Source organism: Odocoileus virginianus, chromosome 24 (assembly GCF_023699985.2).
Source record: "Odocoileus virginianus isolate 20LAN1187 ecotype Illinois chromosome 24, Ovbor_1.2, whole genome shotgun sequence".
NCBI lineage: Eukaryota > Metazoa > Chordata > Mammalia > Artiodactyla > Cervidae > Odocoileus > Odocoileus virginianus.
The window spans coordinates 7,702,594-7,725,469 of record NC_069697.1 but is presented as its reverse complement, the minus strand read 5'-3'; the positions used below and the strand labels follow the sequence as shown (position 1 = coordinate 7,725,469).

Genomic DNA, 22,876 nt, shown 5'->3' with positions numbered 1-22,876 from the left:
AATGGGGTGCCATTTCCTTCTCCATTATATATAGTTACTCAAAATTATTTATGAGTGGTGAACTTCTTTAAGTCATTTCCTGAAAAAGAACCAGTACATTGATTTTGCTGTCATTATTGATAATAGTTTATATAAATGTGGAACTTGAGTTTGCTCTTTTCCTTCAACATATGAAATTATTTTCGCATCGTCATATTGTATTTTAGTTGACGAGATATCTATTATTTCTTTCCTTGCTTCTTTATATGCTGTTTGTTCTACTTGATTTTTAAGATCTTTGCATTATCTTTGTAGCTCTGCGGCTTTGTTAAAATATGTTTGAATTTGTTTTTCCTTATCTGGTTTGTGGCTTGGAGTGACTTTCTATATGGTATTCATAGCTGTGTGCTCAGCCATTCAGTTGTGTCCAACCTTTTGTGACCCCCATGAACTGTAGCCTGCCAGGCTCCTCTGTCTATGGAATGTTCCAGGCAGGTCTTTCTTCAAATATGGAAAACTTCCAGCTATTATCTTGTAATTAATCATCTGGCATTCCTAATAGACATTAGTGTGCTTTCTCATTTTATTTGTCTATGTCTTTTAAGTTTTCCATCTCTTAACATTCTGTGTTTGTTCTAGAAAAATTCTTCAGGCGTAATTCACAGTCCATTAATATACTCTTAGGTCATTTCTGTTTTTGTCCTAAAAGTTTTCATTAGTTTTTTAAATTTGAAAACTGACAAGCAGAAGGAACTCTACTCAGGGCTCTGTGGTGACCGAAATGGGGAGGAAATCCAAGGAAGAGGGGATATATATATATGTATATATGTATATGTATATATATGTATATGTATATATGTGCATATATATATATGGCTGACTCACCTTGATGTGTGGCAGATATTAATACAACATCAGAAAGCAACTATACACCAAGAAAAAAACTAGTTTTCTATATTTGAGTATTTGACACTTCAAATCTGCTAATTTGTTCTCATAGTGTTTTATCGTTGGCTTTTATTTCTTCTTTCTTTATCTCTATAATTTTTTAAATGATTAGTTTATGTTTTTTTCATATTGTTAAGCCATCTCAAAGCTTTCGGATTCAAATGCTCTTTCTTACAGTGCCTGCTTACTCTGTATGTTGATAATTGTCATGTGGGGCTTTATCACTATTCATTAAACTATAAACTCATTTTCAGGTTCTTTTTTTTCCTTCAGGAGTTCTATGTGCCTTGGTTCACACATGTTTCCATACAGAATTGTAGATTTTCAGTAGTTTGTATAAATTACATTTGGAGGATTCAGGCACTGTGAATAATGTACAATTCAAGCCCCATACTGATATATGCCCAAGCCTGGTCTTTTACTATGCCACAAGAGAGGTACTTTCCCCCTCAATTTCATCTAGCTTCCCATGCAGACAAGCTCTAGTCACTTCCCTGGATTATTGGGTGCAATTTTCTTGCTGCTTCATCAAAGAGGAAGGAGCTCCTTGCTGGTCTTGAGTTTAGGTGAGAATTCCAGTTCCAGATCTCTAACCTATCTTCAATTAGATAATTTTCCTTCCTATTGCCAAAGTGAATTCTCAGAAGTCTATTCTTTCATACTGACTAGACACACACAATCCTTACTAAATTTAAAAATGGCTACTATGACTTCATCCATTGTGAAGTTCCTTTGCCAGACAGAACAACAGAGCAAAAGATTTATTCTGATTTGTCTCAGAATCAGACACTTAGTCATTGGGAAATGTAACAAAGAAAAATTTGAGGCTCAGAAATGATGCTATTAGTACCTTGGGTTGTGCAGTATTTGACTCCATAACCACCACAATGTAGTCACCCTGACATTACTTAGCCCTAGCTAACAGAAGCAGAAGAGATTAAGAAGAGGTGGCAAGAATACACAGAAGAACTGTATAAAAAAGGTCTTAATGACCTGGACAACCACGATGCCATGATCACTCACCTAGAGCCAGACATCCTGGAGTGTGAAGTTAGGTTGGCCTTAAGAAGCCTTAGGAAGGTCTTACTACAAAATAAGCTAGTGGGAGGTGATGAAATTCCAGCTGAGCTATTTCAAATCCTACAAAAAGATTCTGTTAAAGTGCTAGACCCAATATGCCAGCAAATTTGGAAAACTAGGCAGTGGCCACAGGAATGGAAAAGGTCAGTTTTCATTCCAATCCCAAAGAAAGGCAATGCCAAAGAATGTTCAAACTACCATACAACTGCACTCATCTCACATACTAGAAGGTAATACTTAAAATCCTTCAAGCTAGGCTTCAACAGTTTGTGAACTGAGAACTTCCAGATATAAAAGCTGGGTTTAGGCAAAGGCAGAGGAACCAGAGATCAAATTGCCAACATCAGGTTATCATCGAAAGAGCAAGAGAATTTGAAAAAAAAAGTCTAATTCTTTTTCATTGACTATACTAAAGCCTTTGTGTGAATCACAACAAACTGTGGAAAATTCTGAAAGAGATGGGAATACCAGACCACCTTGTCTACACCCTGAGAAAGCTGACACAGGTCAAGAAGCAATAGTTAGAACCAGACATGAACAATGGACTGGTTCAAAATTGGGAAAGGAATATGTCAAGCCTGTATAATGTGACCCTGCTCACTTAACTTGTATGCAGAGTACATCATGTGAAATGTCTGACTAGATGAATCCCATGCTGGCATCAAAATTGCCAGGAGAAATATCAACAACCTCAGATATGCAGATGATACCACCCTAATGGCAGAAAGCAAAGAGGAACTAAAAATGCTCTTGATCAAGGTGAAAGAGGAGAGTGAAAAAGCTGGCTTAAAACTCAACATTCAAAAAACTAAGATCATGGCATCTGGTTCCATCACTTCATGGCAAATTGATGGGGAAACAGTGGAAACAGTGACAGACTTTATTTTCTTGGGCTCCAAAATCACTGCAGATGGTGACTGCAGCCATGAAACTAAGAGATGATTGTTCTTTGGAAGAAACCTATGACAAACTTTGATAGTGTATTAAAAAGCAGAGACATCATTTGTAGACAAAGGTCCAAAGCTATGGTTTACACAAAGTTACGGTTTTTCCAGCAGTCATGTATATGGATGTGAGAGTTGAACCAAAAAGAAGGCTGAGCACTGAAGAACTAATGCCTTCAAACTGTGGTGCTGGAGAAGACTCTTGAGAGTCCCTTGGACTGCAAGGAGATCAAGCCAGTCAATCCTAAAGGATATCAGTCCTGAATATTCATTGGGAGGACTGAAGTTGTAGCTCCAATATTTTGGTCACTTGAGCAAAGAACTGACTCATTGGAAAAGACCCTGATGCTGGGAAAGACTGAGGGCAGGAGGAGAAGGGAGCAAGAGAGGATGAGATGGTTGGATGGCATCAATGACTCAATGAATATGAGTTTCAGCAAGCTCCAGGAGATGGTGAGGGGCTGGGAAACCTGGTGTGCTGCAGACTGTGGGGTCAGAAAGAGTCGGACATGAGTTTTCTACTGAACAACAACAATACAATTAGTTTTCTCAGGCAATATAGATTTATCTAATATGTAAATTTATACATTGCATTTAAGAATTGTAAAGCCTTAGAAGAGTTAAAATAAGTGGATCTAACACATGAACGACAACAGTAAGAATCAGTGAGATTAAAAAGAGTAGGATCATTGGAAAAAACTTGAAGGAAAAAAACGTAGATTAGAACTATTGGATGACAACTATTTTAGTGGGTCTGAATGTGTATGTGTTTGTTTCCTGTTAATAGTCTGCCTTTCCACTAACATGAAACCTCTATGAGAACAGGAGCCTGGATTTAGTGCTTGGAAAACTGACTGGCGTAGGAGGTGGTTAACAAAATCACTGTTGGTTCAATGAATATCTGATCCCAGGCTTTGTGATGGACAAGGTTTATTGTGCCAAGGGCTAGTAGAGAACAAAGATATATTGGTTAAAAACCTATGAAACATCCAACAAGCTTATATGTGATGATAACTGGTGATATAGGGTTGGTCAAGCAATTTCAAGTGTCACTTCAAAGGGATGGAGGAACAAAAGCATTTGGGAAACTCACACAAGGTTGAGTGGCAGTACCACTGTTGTCTTATTAAGCCAGAGGTATAGTGGTTTTTGAAAGCTGTGAAGCAGAGACAGAAATAACTCAATGCAGACATTGACCATTCCTGTTTAAGACTTTCCTTTGAATGTTACCAATACCCCATTTTATCCTTCACTCTTGAGAATGGATTGGGAAAGAGTGATGTTTTACATTAAAAATCTCTTCAAAGGAAAAAGAACCATTCCCCCCTCCAGTGGAATTTCTGGAGTGAAGAGGGATTTTAGGAACCTACATGATAATTTTGGTTGTGCCTCAACCTAAATAGTTCTTCTTCTTCTCCACATGATAATTTTGGTTGTGCCTCAACCTAAATAGTAATAGAGATTCTGAAAACTTTTAGACATTTTATTTTACTAAAAATTAGAACCAATGAAGTGTTAGGGACACTTTTTCCAGGAAAGGTATCTAACTTCTTGCTTCTTACACTGCAGATTAGCTTAGTATTGAGACTTGATCAAATCAAGAGATGCTAATGATTACAGGCGTTTATTTTGCAGTTATCAGTTTTTCTTTGAAGGAAGAATTTTAGTCATGAGGATATAGTTCTGTTTTCCTTTCCACCTCTACCACTTGTTCTTTAGGTTAAATAAACATAAAGGGGACTCAGAGTTGCTAAGATTTCCTTGACCTCCAGAGAAGAGAGGAGGAATAAGACAGATATGCCCTTATTGGGGCCCCATTCCACGGGTTATCTAGACTCCCCGTCACCATCCCAGGTACAGATGCTCTCTGTTTTCTCAAACAGTCCAAGTTTAATGAATAAGAAACAAAGAGAAATAGTAAAATAGAAAATACTAAAATTCAAATAGAGTGAATATTCTCTTTGGTCTAAAGTCTGGTCTAAAAGTAGCAAATTTAGCAAAGTACCTAAAACACAGTAGGTATTCAAAAAATACTTGGCAAATTAAAGAAAAACTGTAGGGATAGACGCAGCAAATAGGTCCAAATTTTGGTCCAGTTGAACATGATGCTGCATTTTCTGAAAGTCACAGAGGATAGAATACCTTAGACAGTGGGGTCCAACAAAACCTTGAGTGGTAGCTTGAGTCACTGAGAGCAAACGCTGCTTCTATAAGGCTACGAGATCACCAGTGCTCACTTTCCATACCACTTGCTAATGTCCACTGAATTAATTCATGCTCTCTGTCTCTGCTTAAACATTTCTCCTGATCTGCTTTCTAAATGGATGGGAACCTACAATGTGGATGGATCCACTTAAAAAACTGAATGCATCTGATGCTAGTGGTAAAAGAATCTGCCTACCCATGCAGAAGACACGAGAGACACATATACAATCCCTGAGTTGGGAAGATCCTTTGGAGTAGGAAATGGCAACTGTTCCAGTATTCTTGCCTGGAAAAATTTCATGGACAGAGGAGCCAGGCAGACCACAGTCCATGGGGTTGCAAAGAATCGAACACAACTGAGGACTAAACATGCGCGCGTGCGCACACACACACACACACACACACACACACACACACACCTGTTTCCTTGAGTGATAAACAGACCATTAACAAGCACCTTCTCTACTTAACAGTAAGTTTAATACTGCCTGGGCACCTGTATTTGATACCACTTGCTCCTCAAGCTCTATCTCTTCCTGCTGCTGCTGCTTCTGCTAAGTCGCTTCAGTCGTGTCCGACTCTGTGTGACCCCATCGACTGCAGCCCACCTGTCCCTGGCTGGGATTCTCCCGGCAAGAACACTGGAGTGGGTTGCCATTTCCTTCTCCACTATCTCTTCCGAGCTTCTCTTTTCTTCCTACTTTTCCTCTGTTCAGAAGAATACTACTCATGTTATAGCTACTATCTCGGTGTTTTACAAAAATCTCCTACCCTCTCTTTCATTTTCTCATTTACTTATAATCAAACATGTTTTTCTTTAGTGTTGATATTCAAAGTAAACAAGTATTTAAAAATATTTTGTTTAATTGGTTTACTTTTTAGAATCATATAGTATTGTTTCCTACTATTTTCCACTTCAGAGCTGTTTCTTTTACAAATCACATAATTTGACTATAATTTTGTGAATTAAAAAAAAATTGAATGTGAGCATCCAACATCATTTATAGCATTATATGTATGGGAAAATGTTTTGAGTTCTAAATATTCAACTTATAAGTTAAACTTTTTAAATACAACCCAATTGAATTGAATGTCTGCCTGTGCTGTAAATGTGATTTTTAAAAGCAGTTGAAACCAGGAATATTTTATTGATAAAAAGATTCTTATGAATTTGGGAGACAAATTATTCCAACTATTTCAGGACATGTTTATTTTGTAAAGTAAGTACACCTGAAAGCCTAAAGATTTTAATCATTGCCCCTTTTAACCTGTGTCTCAGTAGATTCTACAATGTAGGAAACAAGAATTAATTTTATAGGCCAAATAGTCTCTACAGTTTCTCTGTTAAATCTAATGTTGCCTTTTTGCACTCATCCAGTGCCAGAGGTAATCACAACATTTCCTGTTTTCATGGCTCAGAGACAGTCCTTTGTCCCTTCTAACTTCAATATGTACTTCAGAATTTGGCATTTTAAGTTGGCAAACTGTCTGACATTAGGAAATTCCCTCACTAAAATCGGATAACAGGAAAAAAAAATTCACTTATGAATAGATGGGGTATCCTGAGCCAAAAGGTTTTACTTAGTTGTACCAATAAATTATCTTTTGAAAGTTGGACACCCACAGGAGTTATCTCAGTGGAAAGCGTAACAAAAGTACAGACTGGAATTCTTGAAGAAATGATGCTTGTTAGACATATCTAATATTGAAAGAATGACTTGATATTTGAAAACTTCATAAAGCTAGATTCAAGTGTGAAAATAATAATTGTACAAATATGAATTTAATACACTTTACTATCACAGAGATCATTTACTATTTGGTGACAAATGTTTATCTCCTTAACATCTTTAATATTTAATTTTTAATTTCAAAATGTTTAAGACTCAAATGAGAGGAAAAAACTGTCTAAAATCCTTTGTACAGCCCTAGGAATTAAAAATATGTAGGAAAAATAAAAATCCTAATTTGTTTTCAGTATTTTCATGTCAATTACATGTCTTTGGCTGTACAATGTTTTCCTCTTGTCTGTCTCCTTGCTGCCACATTGAAGACTATTGCAGTGCTCTGAGATGATCTGAGATACATATAAAAAGGCTGATTCTAGAGACCATTACCAAAGATTCATATGGAACGCAGGAATAGTCATTTTCTTAGGTTTGCTTCAGGCTACGCTTTGAGATGTTTCTCAAAATATTTGCAGAGTAGAAGATGAAACTGTTTTTAAAGGCATCAAAGTAGAAGGGAACAAAACGGAAATATTTTAAGAACTGTATGGTGAGAACCACACTGTCAGAAGAGCAGCAGTGTCTTTCATTATATAATGATTGAGATAACCATTATATATTCGCGGTGACAATTATTACCTAGGAAACTACTTTTGAGTCCTGGTAATATGCAGTTTCAGAGTCACTGCATATGTTTTAATAATCTGTGTAGGGAAATCATAAAAATTAGAAAAAAATGTTTCAGCAGTTACAGTCATCCTATAAAATCATACTGCATCAGTGATAAGAGAAACTTCTAGTATTGCAATGGTTCATTCCCCAAAGGTGAAGAACCATTTTATAACACAAGCCTACTGGACAGATTTATTTAGTAAGGTGATGAATTTTCAGGAGTATATCATGGTTTTATTTGTGTATGGTTTTAGTATTGGAGACCTACTGTAGCCAACTTCCTCAGGATGAAAAAACTAAGATGCAAATAGAAGAATAAAGTCCAAGACACAGCCTCGTACTATAACATTATTTCCCCTGTATACAATGAGAATCATGTGAAAGGTGATTCTTTAGAAATCCAAAACTTCAGTAACATGGTATTCCCAGTAATAATAAGTGAGATAATTTAATCACCTCCAATTTACTTCAGAGAATCTTGTTTATGACTAGGGAAAGGGTGTTAGACATAAGAGACCAAAGAAGCAATTTGATTGGTTAATGAAGAGTCTAAGAATGATAATTGAATTTGATGGAATTCATTAGTTAGGACATTCAAGCAGATACTTTACAACTGCAATTACGTACTCTAACATATGTAATAGTCACAATATGATGTATGTTCTTCATTGCTGAATTCGGCTTACAGGAAAGAGTAGGACATAGTATGGCACAAAAATACATCAGCCTGGGACAAATTCTGCCTCCATCCCCTCCCCTCACCCAATACTGTTGCTAAAATCTCATCTGAATAGCAGGGCACAGAAGCACAGAGGCAGATGCTATGGCATATTCTTTCAGAATGCAAGGCTGCTCAAGATCATCTACAGATAATGAACCATGACAACTTTGGATCTGATGAAGTACAGAATGAGAATGGGAGCAGGCAGCAATGTCATGGAGGTGGCCAGGGCCCCATCAACTAAACTCACACGTCAAGGACATTAAAACCAGGAGCAATTTCAAAAGATATGAATAATACTATTTCGTTTACTGTCAAAAAATATTCATTTGAAGTAGGCGATACAGTCTTATGACTTTCCATACAAATGCATTTTTCTTCCACATATCACAAGATAATCAACAAAATACATCAAAGTTTCTGTTTTTTCCATGTACCTTAGACAGCTGCAGTGCAGTGTCCAGGAATGACAGGTGACTGGTCTTCCAATCTGAAGCCAGGTGTTTGTCAAGCTCTTGCTAGTTCTTGTTTTCCCTGTTTTCCTGGAGAGAAAGAATTAAAACATTCATAAAAATGCTGGCCTGCAACTCTGTATTCACCTTCGCTACTGTGTATATAGACTTTTGCAGAGGCAACCCATTCATTATACACATCCAGCTCTAGCTTCCTCAATCCCAGGTTGCATTAGGTGCTCCAGGCTAAGAACCAAGAAGTATGAATCATGCAGACATAAAGAAAAATCTGGAAGAAATGTTTCAAGAAAACAACTTTTTTCATTCTTCTAGAAGGTGGGTCAAAAAGGATCTTGCTGCGATTTATGTCAAAGAGTTGTTCCTACTTCCAGGGCAGGGAGAGAGATGCAGATGTGGAGAGTACTATTACTGACATCATTATTCATTCTAATATCACGTTAACATGATTTCAAATTTAAAAACACTAGAGCCTTGTGGACACGGGGTGGGGAAGAAGAGGGTGAGACAAATGGAGAGGGGGGCACTGACCTGTATATACACACTACTGTTTGTAAAACATCAGGCTGGGGAGAAGCTGCTGACTAGCATGGGTGGTTTACTCTGATAACCTAGAGGGGCGGGGAGGGGAAGGTGCTGGGGGTGGGAGGGAGGACCAGGAGTGAAGGGATATATACACACACAGCTGATTCACGTGTTTACAGCAGGCACAAACACAAACACTTGTAAAGCAATTATACTCCAATTAAAAGAAAAAAGAAAAGAAAGCAACTTTCCCGTTTCTTCCATCATAGCCTATTCCACAGCATTGCTCCGTAGAGGAGAAATAGCATGTGCTGCCACGGAAGGCACCCAGAGGAATTACCACCTGCAGGGAATTATCTCTAAGCAATTCACACTTTGTTTTGCTAACAAGGCTCCTTGTTAGGATACGGGAGCTACTCTGGCAGTGTTCCCCCACCTTTTAGAATTATTGAAAAGCTAACTGAGTCTATTTTGATTTGTGAATCTCTTTGTAAGCAACAGCAGCTGCAACCATGCTAATAAAAAGGAAAGGCATCGCTATTTACCTTAGGAAGGACACAGAAATCCTGCACATACAAAAGCATTTGAGTTGTGGAGGTCTATCAAATATTTTCATAGTTCCCTTCCTTCCCTGCTTCTTTTATCCTTTTCTCCTCCCTCCTTTCTTCTCAATCTTTTTTTCCTATTCTTTCCATCTCCTTTTATTGTTTCTTTAATACACTTTTTATTGCATTTATATGTTCTCAGAAACAGAAAAACCTATCTTATATTTGAGATTTTTAAATAATTATTTTAGAATAAGAAATCTCAAAAGTAAAGTAGCAGAACTCATTCACAAATGTGGACACACATGGGGAGGCTTTAAGTTATCAGTTGCATCTTTTAGCTCCCGTTAAGAACGGAGGTTCTGCTGATTCCAGCGGCTCTGATACTTATCAGACCATTCTGCTCTCTTTACAGTTAGAGTTTCAGTTCTCTGGAGGAAGCTAACATGGAAACACCCTGTTATTTGAGGATTCACATTTTCCTACTACAAGTTAAATGAATACACAATCCCCTACAGCTTTCCTTATATTCTGAATAGCATTTTATAGTTCCGCTGCCGTTATTAAGGAGTCCTCTTTGCCAACTGATGGACTAGAATCGTTCTGTCTTACATCCATGATGGAAAATCTTTTGGGTTTGTGAAATCCTTAGTTGTTGGTTCCAAGGAAGAGAAGATGCATAAGAGAACATAACTCCTTGAGTGGCTTCTGAGCTCCATATTGCCTGGCTGAGACAGACAAGGGAAGGCTGACTTCAGCTCATGCTGTTCCCGTTATATTTAACAAATATTAATTGAAAGTCTACTGTGGACAATTTGTTGTTGTTGTTGGCCAGGTAGGTCTCGGGATAAAAAATGGGAAGAGATACTTTCTTGCCTCTGAAAGAACTGGAGACAGATGAGAATATAAACTATTACAACCAATAGGTTAAGTGCCATAATGGAGAGTTAGGATATGGTAGGCATTGATAAATGATTCTTCCCATCCTCAAAGATAATTCTACGTTCTCATTTGGAAAAATGTAGAAAAACTACTGTGTGTTTATGCACATTGATGAGGGTGCCCATCACTCATGTGAGGTGAGGGGATGGAATAATAAAGTCCTGATCTATATTGCTCTCTGCAATGATTTATTAGTTCACCCAATTGTAGCTTTTCACAATTGCATCTTCTTTCCAACAATGATTCCAAGCATAAAATGACTTTTCTCAACAGAAAGCATTAAAACCCTCTCTCCCATGGCTACAAGTCCCAGAAAGTATTTGATTTCTCAGAGCACAGTCCCCAGAGTCACTTTCTAAATGTTGGTGAGAACACAAGAGTTAGTAATATATACCCATTTTGGAAGCCAAATAGCAAAGATTGAAAAACATCTGTCTTTGGGACTATGAGCCTGCAAGCAAGCAGTAGACTTCCAGCAGAGTCTGGGGCAGGAACAGGGTGTAACACAGATTTAAAAACAAAAGATTCAACTAGAATCATTTAGCTCAGTCACATAGTTTAAAAGGATATTACCAACTCCCATCAGAACCTGCTTTACAATGTGTTACATAAAACCATGAACCCTATATGCAAAACAGAAAAAGAGACTCAGATGTATAGAACAGACTTGTGGACTCTGGGAGAAGGCGAGGGTGGGATGTTTCAAGAGAACAGCATTGAAACATGTATATTATCTAGGGTGAAACAGATCACCAGCCCAGGTTGGGTGCATGAGACAAGTGCTCGGGCCTGGTGCACTGGGAAGACCCAGAGGGATCGGGTGGAGAGGGAGGTGGGAGGGGGGACCGGGATGGGGAATACATGTAAATCCATGGCTAATTCATTTCAATGTATGACAAAAACTACTGCAATGATGTAAAGTAATTAGCCTCCAACTAATAAAAATAAATGGGGAAAAAAAAAAACCCATGTGTTGTAAACCTAAGACACTTCTGATGGAAATTCATTCTTTCTCTTAGAAGCAGTTTTCTAAACGCTTATTCATGTCAGGCAGGGTGCAAGAGTGAGTGCTCACTGGCAAGCAGACAAACAGCTTCCTCTAGTGCCCGCCACACCTCAGCCCACAGAGCTCGCAGGCCAATGAAAGAGAGAGTGATAAAAGCATACATACAGAGGATGTACGATACACACTTTAAATGTAAAGAATTTCAAAAAGGTAAAGATGCTGGGACAGCAAGAGCGGGGGTGGGGGTTCACCCAGAATTGGTGTCTTGCAGAAATAACATTTAGGAATTAGCTGGATTTGCAGGTAGGGTGGGGTCAAGGGGTAGATTCAAGGTAGAACAATACAAGCTCAAATTGTGATGCAGAAAGGAGCTTCATGTGTTTGAGGAACAAGGCCTACAAAAAAGGTCAATGCAGTTGTAATGTAGTGAGTATGCAGAGGCACGGAGGGTGTCAAGCCTGGAGGCAGGCATGGGGCAGCCTCTGCCCACGATGTGAAGAGCCACGGAGGCCACTGAGGCGTCAAACCCCTTTAGCTACTCTTTGGATAACAGACTGATTTGGGGGTATTTATTACTATTAAATTTTCTTTTACCTATTCTTAGGAGTGAAATTTATTGTATTAGGAAGAAAAATACATTAATTAGAAGAGTACAAGTATACCTAGACCTATTAAACATCAGCAAGTCAGAAAATTAATTTTTGTATTGATTTAAAAATTAATTTTCTGACTTGCTGATGTTTAATAGGTCTAGGTATACTTGTACTCTTCTAATTAATGTATTTTTCTTCCTAGTACTTATCATTACATACATGCTTGTCTGCTTCTTCCTCTCACCACCACCACCTCCTCAAAAATCTGTAAGAATTAGCTTTTTTTTTCAGTTTGGTTCACTGTTGCCTAGAATATCATTTGGCTACCACTGTATCACTATATAGCAGTAGCTCAACAAATACATGCTGAATCTACAAATGAACAGATAATTTAGGAAACTGTCTCCCAATGCTAGCAATCATTTACTATTATTTTTTATCCTGAAGTTACTTTCTTGTGAGGTCAACTTTGCATGGTAAAGGAGAGTTTATTAGACTAAAAAACATTGCTCCTGTTGATTCATCATTAAAAATAGTATTTGTAAATATAAAAACAGCTCGTACAATTCAGTAACAAAACAAACAATCCAATTGAAAACTGGGCAGAATACTCAAGAAAACATAAAGATGCACCAACAGGCACATGAAAAGATACTCAACTTTGCTAAGTATCAGAGAAATGCAAATCAAAACTACAATAAGGTATCACCTGAAGCCAGTCAGCATGAGCATTATCAAAACGTCTGTAAGTAACAAGTGCTGGAGAGGAGCTGTAGAGAAGGGGCTCCTCCTACATTGTTGGTAGGAACATAAACTGGTGCAGCCAATATGAAAAGCAATACGGAGGTTCCTTAAAAAAGCTAGAGTTGCCATGCGATCTGGCAATATACTGGGCATATGTCTGGAGAAAGCGCTAATGTGAAAAGGTTCCAGCACCCCAGTGTTCATGGGAGCACTACTCATAATGGCCAAGGCAAGAAGGAAGCAACCTAAAGGTCCATCAGCAAATGAATGGATAAAGATGTGGTATATAGATAGATACATGATGGAATACTATACAGTTGTAAAAATAAGGAACTTATGCCATTTGCAGTAACATGGATGGACCTAGAGATTACTATACTAAGACAAAAAGAGAAAGACAAATATCATATGATGTCACTTATATATGAACAATAAAATATATGAATGAACTTATTTAAAAACTAAAAATAGACTCAGACACAGAAAATGAATTTACAGATACCAAAGAGGGTGTGGAGGGATAAATTAAGAGTTTTGGATTAGCAGATACAAAGTACTATATATAAAACAGATTACAACAAGGTCCTACTGTATAGCACAGGGAACTATATTATTCTGTAATAAACCATAATGGAAAAGAATATGAAAAATGTATTAATATGTGTGTGTACGTATACACACACACACACACACACACACACACACACAAACTGAATCACCTTGCTATACACTAGAAACTAACACAACATGGTAAGTCAACTATATTTCAATTTAAAGAAAAGTATTTATAATTGTAGCTTATGGAAAACATAAATAAGCCAATTTGGCAAAATAAATGAATAAAAAAGATAAGGATCAATAAGTTAACTTGAAAGCAAAATACATTTTGTCTTAATGTACTTCTTTTAGACATTCGGTTCAATCATTTTAAGATTAGACACAATTATTTTTCAGCAAATTCTCTTGATATTTTCACAAAATTCTAAATCCTTTTAGTTATTATCAATTTAGAGATAAATAAAGATAAAAGACTCTCTGGGGCTATTTATTTGATGGGAACTTATTTGGACTTTCCTCAGAGCTCAGCAACCCACTCCAGTGTTCTTGCCTAGAGAATCCCAGGGATGGAGGAGCCTGGTGGGCTGCCGTCTATGGGGTCACACAGAGTCGGACACGACTGAAGCGACTTAGCAGCAGCAGAACAGAGCTCAGTTGGAAAAGAATCCACCTGCAATGCAGGAGACACTGGTTTGATTCCTGGGTTGGGAAGATCCCCTGGAGAAGGGAAAGGCTACCCACTCCAGTATTCTAACCTGGAGAATTCCATGGACTATATAGTCCATGGGGTCGCAAAGAGTCAGACATGACAGAGTGAATTTCACTTTCGTGTTAGAGGAACTTGACAAATATATGTACTTTAAATTTTATAATATTAAAAGGTTATATTTTTGTGATACAGGTGAATTAATAAAAGCTTATAGACAAAAAAAATCTAAAAATTTAGGAATTTTAATAGACTTCTCCCACAGAGTGAGATGTTTAATTTATCAATTACTGTCTTCTGTGGAACACATGTACTATAAATTTCACCGGGTTACATACAATTTGTTTTAATATACCAAATAGCGTAAACAATCTAAAGGAATGTGCTTAAGCTAATGTTTTTCAAGACAAACTGCCTAAGGTTATTTGGTTATGAGTCCCTTAATTTTTACTTATGTATGTTGATTTTTTATAGTGTAATTTAAAAAGGTTAATTTGAGTACTGCTTTAATATGGAAAATTAATGTTACAGTAGTCAGTGTAAGTTAAATGGCTCAGTGAATCTAGGTGAAGAAAATATAAATGACTAGTTTATGATGCATTACTTCAGTTTTTCACTTTGTATATGAATAGATCATAGACAATATACCACAGAATTACCCAAGACATAAAAATGTAAAGAATGATTACATTTGATGTTCTTATGCCAAGATGCCCTGCAAGATAATTGCATGAGAAAAATCTTATTTCTGATGTGCAAAGGCAAAACATAGGGAAGAAGGGAGAGGCAGGCTCTTAACTGCACCAAATTTTTCTATTAAAGAAATAACAAGACAAAATGTTTGTGAATTATATTAGAAACATAGAATGAGACAGGACGTAAAGGATTATCTAGTCCTTGATTTCATCACCTGTTGGACTGCAAACCCTAAAATATTACAAAAAATTACAGGTATTTATGTAATTGTGCATTTTCACCAGATTCTTTAAAGGAGTCAGTGATAAAAGGTTGAGAAAATATTTAGAAATAGAGATTCACCTGCCCAAGTTCTCATGGCCTATTAGTAGCTTAGTAGAAGCTGTCACTTGTGTCTTTTGACTTTCAGTCCAGTGAATAAAAGTGCCTTTTTCATTATTGACCTATTTCCTTGCTATAAGACATAGTCCAAGTCAAACCAACATAGCAATTTACTTCTAAGTATAAAATGTTAACATAGCATAAAATACTTAGAAAAACAAGTTTTTTCTTTATTATTAGAATTAAAATTTATTTGGATTTTTTAAAAGCAAAAAAAAAAAAAAATGCCAAGGGAGAATTTCTTTACCATGTTGATCAATATAAGATAAAAGCTAAAAAGAATTTTATATAATATTTCTGTGTAAATTGGTCAGAATAATGGAGTTTGAAATCGCTGGCCCTCTTGTTTGATTTAATCCACAAAACAATGCATCTGCTTTCATCTTTTTCTTTTGAAAATTTCAACATAGACTACACTGTGAATTTTAACAACCTGTTTTTGTTCAGTTGATTGTCTTCAGTTTCTCTACTCCTTTGTTAGTGAGGACAAATAAATATATTTCTTTTTTTCTTTTGCAAATGAATGTTTCTGTTTTTCTTTTGTAAATATATTTTCAAGTTTGATTTTAAATTACTCAAAAGAGGTTTGGCCCTCTTCATAAGATAAATTTAGTTAGGAAAAGAATCTACTCTAGAGATTTGCTAAAACTTACACAGTCCACATCATCCATACCTTCATGCCGTGAACTATTGACCATGGTTAGTGGTATACTAATTACTAGACAACAAGCTAACACTAGCAACACTTGACCACCGTGAGAATTTAGGTGAACTCTTATCTGAAGTGCCATTTTGTAAAAGCTACTGGGAAAACAGATTTATATAGAGAGAATATATATTTATAATATAAATATATATATAAATGCATTATATGAGACTAAAGACATGTAATTAATTTTATGGCATTGATTCAGTCACAGCCTCAATTTATTACAATAACTTTAAGCATATTACAGTCATTCTTAGGTTGAATAAGCCAAGAAATTAACATTTTACTCTGCACAGCTCAAGTTCTAGCAGACTTTCTTCCATGTATGAGTAGAATAGGAAAAGAGAATGAGAAAGAAGGAGAAAGAAAATTCATAGGCGAGGTTACAAATCTAGAGACACAAAATGTTAGAATTAGCACAACACCAATATGTTCTTAGATCTTTAGTTGCCTGTTTCAAAAGGGTACTCGTTCAAGAAAATATTTGAAGAAGCATAATAAAAATGTGTGCTATTAAACACGTTTGAACTTTTAAATAGTTTGAAATAATATTTATATTGTTACAATTATTTGTAACTATTTTATTTATCACACTTCTGACAGGCACGTTTATGGGCTTCCCTGATAGCTTAAGAATCCACCTCCAGTGCAGGAGACCCCAGTTCAATTCCTGGGTTGGGAAGATCCCCTGGAGGAAGCAATAGGCTACCTACTCCAGTATTCCTGTGCTTCCCTTGTGGCTCAGCTGGTAAGGAATCCACCTGCAATGCAGGAGACCTGGGTTCGATCCCTGGGTTGGGAAGATCCCTTGGAGAAGGGAACGGCTACCCACTCCAGTATTCTGGCCTGGAGAATTCCATGGACTGTATAGTCCATGGGGTCGCAAAAAGCCCAACACGACTGAGAGACTTACACTTTCACTATTTTACTATAAATCTAATTTAAGGAAAAATGATAAAATTAAAATAAAAAACAAATCCTGAATGAAAAAAGGTATCATCGAGTGATATTTATAGTGAACTGAATTGAACTTTCACAGTCTTATTTTTTGGTTGACATTGGGTTCTAATTTTAGAACTTTCTAGTTATAATTCTCAATTCCTTTATCTAAAAGGAAAACATGTGCAATAAATAATAATTCTCCAGTATTGCTATCGTGAGAACTGGATAAATCAATTTACTTGAAATGTTAGCACTTAATAAGCCTTGTTGGGTTGACTAGTGTTAATATTACCATCACTGCCATTATTACTGCTTTTAACAAGAAGTTAACACAATTTCAAATTTAAAAACGCTGCAGCCTAAAGGTTCCCATTCTTGAATGCTGAAAGCACATATAATTATGGTATATTGGAATGCACGTCACTGTATTGATTGCTAATCATAGTTTCTTTATGCATATAATGTATTTCCATATCTGGCCTCTAAGACTCTTCAGGGCAAGAACTGTCTTATTAATTCATTTTTCTTTTTCTCTTGTCATTTATCTCTTCTTTCTTCTCTCCTTTATATCAATATGTTTATAGAGCACCTACTTTGTGCTAGACACTTCTGTAGGTCTGAATTTATAGGAACAAATAAGACAGATCAACTCTCTGTCTTATGTTGTCTAGGTTCTTGTAAAATTCAATTAATACTGTTACTATTATATTTGCTAAATTCTATATATATCAGTGCAAATGTTAGAGCCCCAAGTAAAAAATTTAAGACATGAATATATACATAGTAAACATTTTAGAAAATCTATTTAAAATGTAAGAATTTGTAAAAGATGCAAACATTCATTATAAGGCAACAAAAATTGTGAAAAATTAACTACAATAATGAAGGTTCTGTATTATTATCAAGTAAACAAGTTCAAACTTTTTCATGTAAATAAGAACTAAATGAACCAGGTTACAGCTGAGTCACAATAAAAACTTTTATAATTTACAAAAGAGGCTTTCTACTTTGATGAGAAGAGAGTCTATAAATAAACAAATGAAGTAAATTGGAAAAAAAATGGTGTAATTTATAGAATGAGTTTATTTTGAGCAAAGTACTTAGTCCCAGATTTCTGGATAACATTGTCACTGTCAGAAGAATCTATATATGAGAAAACCCAGACTTAAGAAAGTACAATGTGATAGAATAAGAAAGCCTCTATTGAAATAGCTTGTTCATGTAATAGGAATCACAAAGTTTTGAACCTAAACTTCATAAACTATCTATAATTTAAAAAAAATAATGCATGTTTCTATGATTATTTAGGCAATAAAAAATAATATAAGTAAACAAAAATGGTATCAACTTTAAACAGTTAAATAAAATAAAATAATTTATAAAATTTTATAAATTTTAAATCAAGTCTAATTAATGATTGAACCATTATTTGTAATAAACAGATGACATTTTAGGGTTATAACCAAAACATTCAAGCTTTCATTATTTTCTTATTTTTTGAAATATGTACACACGAATCAGTGAAATACATTTACTTTGGAAACTCTTAGAACTTTAATGCAAATTAAGACAATGTATAAAAGTAACTAAACCTACTATATTAGAATATATCTATCTCAATCTAAAACACGATACTCAAGATAGTGTCTTGGACAAAGAGAGACACAATCAGTATTTGTAGAAATCCTGGATAATATAGTTATCTAGTGATGTCATTGGTCTGCAAACCTTGGGATTCTAGTGTATTGTTGAAGTCTAGTAGAAGTATATCATTTGTCTAGTTCTAACTAAGATCATGGCATCTGGTCCCATCACTTCATGGGAAATAGATGGGGAGACAGTGGAAACAGTGTCAGACTTTATTTTTTTGGGCTCCAAAATCACTGCACATGGTGACTGCAGCCATGAAATTAAAAGACGCTTACTCCTTGGAAGGAAAGTTATGACCAACCTAGATAGCATATTAAAAAGCAGAGACATTACTTTGCCAACAAAGGTCCATCTAGTCAAGGCTATGCTTTTTCCAGTGGTCATGTATGGATGTGAGAGTTGGACTGTGAAGAGACATGAGCGCCTAAAAATTGATGCTTTTAAACTGTGGTGTTGGAGAAGACTCTTGAGAGTCCCTTGGACTGCAAGGAGATCCAACCATTCCATCCTAAAGGAGATCAGTCCTGGGTGTTCACTGGAAGGACTGATGTTGAAGCTGAAACTCCAATACTTTGGCCACCTGATGCGAAGAGTTGACTCATTGGAAAAGACCCTGAAGCTGGGAGGGATTGGGGACAGGAGAAGGGGACGACAGAGGTTGAAATGGCCGGATGGCATCACTGATTCAATGGACATGAGTTTGAGTAAACTCCAGGAGTTGGTGATGGACAGGGAGGCGTGGTGTGCTGCGATTCATGGGGTCGCAAAGAGTCAGACACAACTGAGTGACTGAACTGACTGATCTCATGAAAATGATAATACTATACTATTATAACCATCTCCCACCTCATTTCTTTACACTTTCAGCAGTTTTCACATCACAGTCAAATCAAACTTCTGGAATAAGTCAAGACACTTCCTCCAATCCTTAGGTAACATATTCCTATTCCAATTCTTGACCAAGGCACAAAAGCCTTGGCTGGCCTCATCTCTGTCTTCTCCAGCTCAACAGAGCATGTTCCTACCTTTGTTGTTGCATTCTACCACTGATGACCTTTCCTAGATATTTGCATGGCTCATTTCCTCAGTTTATTCTAGTCTTTCATCAAATGTCAGGGAAGCCTTCCATTGCCGCTGTACCCACTCCCCCTGTATACTTTCTTTATAACACTTATCAAGACCTGATATGATAGACATTGGTTTATTTGTCCACTTGTTTATTTTGTCTCCCTCTTGATACACGAAGGCAGACATTTCTGTCTTATTCATGCCCACAGTACCAGCATGTGGAGAGTATCTGGCCTATATGAGCACTCGATAAACATCTGTTGAATGAATTGATTCTTCATGTTTCAGCTTAGATATTTTGTCTGCTAAAATATTACTCAATCCGGTTGGCATGGCTTCTTTAATCTAGGTTAGATGGCCTGTCTAATGGAGTCTGTTGTGCTCTATGCACAGACTGGGCAAGTACTATCTCTTAGGTAATATGTACAGTGAAGATCCTTCTCGATCTATTTACTTTTCTGAATTCAGAGTAAATTAAGAGATGATATAAGATATTCTTTTCCAAATACATGGAACACTTAAAGATTCACAGATGAAATTTGCAATGAAATGGCATAGCATATACATCCTCTTGACTTAATCTGACCCTGTTTCCTTGGGTATTGCCATAAAATGTTCCCACTGTATATTTCAGAGATTCAAAAATTTATTTGGCAGGAGGTTAGAAATGAGAACTATAGATCCTTATGAGAATTCATAACTCTCCACATAAAAATTCACTCAATATATTGTTTATTCTTTTAAGAGTTCAAAGTCAACCTGAAGCTCTAAATAGACTCCTACTCTTTTGACCTTGGGCTATGAATCTTTGTTCTTTCCTTCTTTATTTTTGTTTTTGACCAGTTTATAAACAAGTTCATTTTTCTTCATTACTAACCCAAAATATTAATTCCACATCAACTATCCTTTTAGCCTTTACTCAGTTTTCTCTTCATCACTTTCATAGTGAAGTGAAGTCGCTCAGTAGTGTCCGACTCTTTGCAACCCCATGAATGGTAGCCTACTCGGTTCGTTCATGGGGTTTTCTAGGCAAGAGTATTGGAGTGGGTTGCATTTCCTTCTCCAGGAGACCTTTCCCACCTAGGGATTGAACCTGGGTCTCCTCCATTGTAGGCAAATGCTTTACCGTCTCAGCCACCAGGGAAGTCCAAGTGAAAAAGTCATAGTGAACTTTTCTGCATTTAATTCCATTTATCTATTCAGTCTTCAGGAATCTGGCTTCTTCATTCATTATATCAAAGTCATCATGCATCTCATGGATGTCAAACCCAACACCTAATTCTCAGTCTTCAGTGGACTAAGCACCATTCCACTATTCCAAACTGTGGTGCTACGTCAATGCCCATACTTTTTGGTTTCTGTGGTTTTGTGTTTTATTGTAGCTTCTTTTTCTGCTTCCTCCTCACTATATTCTAGACCCAAATTTCCTCTAAATGGCTAGCTACTTATAGATATCCTACTGGTACATTAAACCCACAAACCTCAAATGAAACACTGCAATTTCCCTTACATCTTTTTCTTATTTTGTGTTCCCTGGCTTAGTATCTGATAAGAAAACTGAAATTCATCTTTGACTCGACTTAACTTCCACTCCCATATCTGATTAAATGTCACAGATTATTGGTTCTTTCCCTGAAATGTCCCTGATATTCTTTCCCTTCTCTTCTTTCAGGCCACCGACTAATCTACCTCTTAACATGTTATTGCCTATATGTGCTTTAGCTTCATAACTGATGTCTTCCCTTTAATATCCTGCCACTTCATTCCAAGCTCCATAGTGCCCTGACCTCTAACCTTGCTCTTTTTACAATATTAGAGTACTTTGTGTTGCTACTAAAACACATACGTTTTTCTTCTAAATACCTCAGTTGATTGCATACAAGTCTGCTTTTGCCATCAGGTTATGAATTCCTCAACAGAAAAAATTATATTCTAACCTCTCTTATACCCTCCATAGTGACACTTTGGGCTTCCCTGGTGGCACTAGTGGTAAAGAACCCACCCGTCAAAGCAGGAGATGCAGGAGACACAGGTTCCATCCCTGGATTGGGAAGATCTCCTGGAGTTGGAAATGGCAACCCATTCCAATATACTTGCCTGGAAAATTGCATGGACAGAGAAGCCTGGTGGGGCTATAGTCTGTGGGGCCGCAAAGTTAGACACGACTGAGCACATCGTGATCCTTTGCCCACAGTATGCACCTAATAAATATTTGATGAATTGAGCATAAGATAAGTGAGAAAAAATAATTCAGAAAATATGTCATCACTGTGACAGGCTGGCCAAGATGCCCTTCTCTACCCTAACACAAGAAAAAAAAAACTACATCATTATCCCTAATAGTTTGTGCTCAAATATTAGCTAATATCTTACTTACTATCCTTGGTATTTAATTTTTGAACAAGGAATTGTTTAAAAATATACTGGAAAGTTTAAAGACAATAGAAGCATATATTGACTTAGTAGTTATATGTAATCAGAAGTCAATGATTATTTCATTAAAATTTCTCACAATAGTTATTAGCATAACAAGGATTTTATGAATATTACCTTTTTGAGTGTTTTATATGTACAAAAAGAACATAGCAGTAGTAAGGACTTTCTTCAATATGCTATCCAAAATATATAATATGGGATTAATTCATATACTTCAATTTTTGAACCATACCTCTGAATTCTGTCTAAGGTTCTGTAAATAAACAGATGACTTACCTTGTCAGTGCTTTTGTTCTGACTTACCTGAAGCAAGTGATATGACAGAATGTTTGACATATATGCTGTGAAAAGCTAAAGATGAGGTATAAGAGGAAACTACTCTAGATTGCCAGGCAGAATAAATAGGCAAAATGGTGCAGTAGAAAGATTGCAGGTCCTTAGAATCAGACAGGCTTGGAATTAAACTATGATTTTAACACACACCAGCTCAGGAATCTTAAGAGAATTATTCAAACTCTTGAGTCTTCTCCTCTTTTAAGTCATGATAGTAATACCAGCCTTAGAGTTATGGAGATAGAATGAGGAGAAATGACCAATGAATGATTAAGGTTTTAAAATGCTTCCTGTTC

General features: G+C 36.4%; 1 protein-coding gene across 1 annotated transcript in view; it reads right to left on the bottom strand.

Annotated features, from left to right (window-relative positions):
* The window catches only part of SYT1 (synaptotagmin 1), a 582,867-nt gene that overhangs the window by 457,876 nt on the left and 102,115 nt on the right, over positions 1–22,876 (bottom strand). Inside the window, exon 2 of the mRNA XM_070454249.1 lies at positions 8,714–8,818. The gene's annotated coding sequence lies outside the window, so the exon portion shown is untranslated. The remainder of the gene's footprint in view (positions 1–8,713; positions 8,819–22,876) is intronic.